General features: G+C 61.3%; 1 protein-coding gene across 1 annotated transcript in view; it reads left to right on the top strand.

Annotated features, from left to right (window-relative positions):
• LOC104129736 (transcription factor CP2) overlaps nt 1-3,223 on the top strand; it is a 36,839-nt gene that overhangs the window by 15,350 nt on the left and 18,266 nt on the right. The gene's annotated exons all lie outside the window — the stretch shown is intronic.

Here is a 3,223-nt window from a genome sequence, read left to right as displayed (position 1 = left end):
GGGGGCCCTCATGCCCCGGGCCGCGGGAGCCGTATTGCACAAGTACGTGGCCCGTGCTCCGGCGCTGGCTCCCAGCTTGCTTCGCCGCTCGGCCCTCCAGATCCCGGCTCTGTCACCCAAAGGGCCGCGTCGTGCTCGCCGTTCGAGACCCAATAACGCCTCGTTCCTGGCTGCGTGCGTTAGAACGGGGAAGCGCAGCCCGTGGAGGAGGCGTTGGACTGGACAGGGCCTGCCGAGTCGGCCTGCAAGCGGCCCCGCGCTTCCACGCCGCCGTCCTTCATTAATCCGCTCCGTCGTGGGCCGGTGCCGATCCAGCGCCATCGGCGAGGGAGCTGCCTCGGTGTAATTTGGGGGGTGAGCTTTAGGAGTTCCAGTGCGGCTTCTGTTCTGCTTGTTTTCATCCCGGGATCCCCCTCGGCTGGAAGGGAGGAGGGAGGATGAGACGGATCCCTCCCCGCAGACCCGAGGCAGGAGCCGGGCACGCGTGCGGGCGGCGAGGAAAGGTCTGGAGGTTGGGGCTGAGGTTGAGCCATGCAGGAGGAGGACGCCGCAGGAGGATGCCTTGATGCAAGACTGGGGCTTTCTGAGGGGGCTGCAACTGGAAGTGGCAAAAGTCAGAATCAAAAACGCCCCCTTGGGTGGTCGCTCCCAGTATAAACGGGCTGGAAAGGAGCTTTTCCAGGGGGAGCGGAGGAGCAGCTCTTCTCATCCAGCCTCCATCGCTCTCCTTCCTTCCAGGGACAAGGAGAGCCAGCGCCTTCCCAAAGTTATCCCCAAGCACTGTTAGGATCTGCCACAACCTTTGGGGTTTGTTGAATTGGGGTGCTTGGGGGAAAAAAAAGCCCCAAAGGGGTGCGAGCTCGGGGAGGGAGCACGTCTGTCCCCTCTCCCAGTGGTCGCAACCCTGCGCCCCGTGAGCAGCAGCTTTTCAGAGGAGGGATTCCTCCTACATTACCTTTGATGGGGAGGGAATGAGCTTCTAATTTAGCGTGTGCAGGGGAGGTCCAGCTTTGCTTTGAGGGGGGGAGTCATGAAGCTCAGAAGCTCCTTTTCTTCCCTCTTCCTTTTGGGCCGAGGGGTCCTGGGCACAACCGCTCCCCTCTCCAAGAGGGCGAGCAAAGGCGTCGTGGCTCATCGTAACGGGTAGGCTTGTCTCCGTCACGCTAAAACCCATCAACTGGGCCTCAAAAGTTTGAATTGCCTGAGGAAATCCTCAGCTCGCAGCTTTGAAGCGTTTACATCCTTTACCCGGCCCAGCCGGGCACCGCTTTTCAGCGCCGGAGGTTTCCCAAGGCCGCAACTCCGCACGTCCCCGTGCCGTCCACCGACCCGGCCGCGAAGCTTTTCCACGCCGGTTTTACCGGTGCGAAAGGGCGTCGAGCTCCGTGTCGGCGACGCGGTGGCTGTGCCGCTGCTCCGAGCCCCAACCTGCTGCCGAGCTGCGTTCCCTGCGGGGCCAGCTCGGCCATCTGAAACCCGACTCTCTTTTTCGGAGGCTTTTTCTTGACCGACGCCGCCCGTAAATAGAGCGCGTGCCCCCGTAGGTGAGCGCGCCGACCTTCCTGTCCTGACATCTGACATTTTCTCTTCGCTGTCGCGGGAAGGGGGACAAGGTTTCAACAGGCACCTTGGCTTTTGAGCGTCTTCGTGGCTTTGCTGGGCTTGCCCCCGGGGCGGGGGGGTTCGCCTCCATCCCCTCTCCTGATGGAAGAGGCACGTCGCTACCTTGGGCGCGAGCGCTGGTAGGTGGTGGGTGGAGATGAGGGTTGGCTGGAAGCTTGTTCTCCTTCGAGTTGCACCATAGGATTGCGCTTTGCGTTTGTTAACGAACCTGCAGTACTGTTGTGCCCTCGAGTTAGGCTTTTAGGAGAGCAGAGGTGGCTTCGGCGGTGATAATCGGGCATCGGCTGAATATTTCCATCTGCAGAGGTTTTCTGCAATTGCTTATTTCCATCTTTTCCAGGAGGTTCTCTCCCATCCTGGAGCCGGGGGCCTTAGCAAAGGGTCCTTCCCCCAAGGCACATTAAATGGCACGGTGCAATATTGGTTTTTTTTTTTTCCAAGGGAAGCGCATCCCCGGGACCTGCAGGAGCCTCTCCAGGCGCCTTTGGGGCCGGCAGGACCGCGCGTGGGTTTGTCTAAAGAAAAACCCGCTGAGCGCTGCTTGGTTTGGCCACGCCGGGCGTCACGGGGGGGGGGCTGCTCGTGGGACGTTGGTACCTGGAGGACTCGCAGCGTCCCGGCTCTCCCCAAACGACCCCGCAGAACGACTGTGCTTGGACTGGGTGGGAGCCTGGCAGGGGGCAAAATAACAAAGCGCTTGCCGTGCTGCCGCGCGTCGCCTTGCAGATGGTGGCCGTGGCCGTGGCGTCTCGCTGCCCTTTGCAGGTGGTGAGGTTGATCCTTCCCCTGGCGCTGCCGGGCCCGGGGCGGCCGAGCTTCCCCTTGCTGTTCTATATCCGTTTAGATCTGTCTCTATAAATGTTTTATTTTGTATTGTGCCCTGCGAGGTGTAAAGCTGACCCCCTTCCCTGGGTCCTGTGGCACGGACGCATCCCGTGAATGACCGGAGGTCCCGGCCGAGGGGCTCTTGGCAAAGCCCCTGGTGGTTGCGGCGGCGAAGGATTGCTCCCCGCGGGCAGGGGCGTCGTGGCGATGCAGTCGGAGCAGCTCTGCTTCCCCAATAACTGCTTGCCAAAGCAAACTGTCACTTGCTTGATGATTATTCCCGATTAATTGGGTTGGGCTCCTGTTCCAGAAAGACAGGGATGCGACTGCCCGAAGGGGTTGGGTTTTTTTTCCCCCTTTTGCAGCTGACAGGGGTTTGTGGTTACGCGGCGTCTTAGCAAACACAAATCCCAAGCCTGGACGCGGGGAGGTTTTGCGGGGATGGCCCTGTCGTTCCTCTTGGCCAGCGTCCCAGCGGTGTTGGTGGCCACGGGGAGCTTCTGGAGCCTGGAAAAGCGGCGTGTGACGTTGCAGCGGACCGCCGCGCTGCGTACCGTGGATCCACGCGCACGGGGAGGGGGAAAAGCGAGTGAAAGCCAGGGTGGCGGCGATGCGCTGGCTCGCCGTGCAGGGAGCTCGCGGTCGAGCTTTCATAGAATCATAGAATGTTTTGGGTGGGAAGGGACCCCCAGAAGTCATCTAGTCCAACCCCCCCGCAGGAGCAGGGACACCTTGAACCAGACCAGGTTGCTCACAGCCCCGTCCAACCTGGCCT

Source organism: Egretta garzetta, unplaced genomic scaffold (genome assembly GCF_000687185.1).
Source record: "Egretta garzetta isolate BGI_Z169 unplaced genomic scaffold, ASM68718v1 scaffold1080, whole genome shotgun sequence".
NCBI classification, from domain to species: domain Eukaryota; kingdom Metazoa; phylum Chordata; class Aves; order Pelecaniformes; family Ardeidae; genus Egretta; species Egretta garzetta.
The sequence above is the reverse complement of the archived record's forward strand: the minus strand, read 5'-3'. Positions and strand labels throughout refer to the sequence as shown.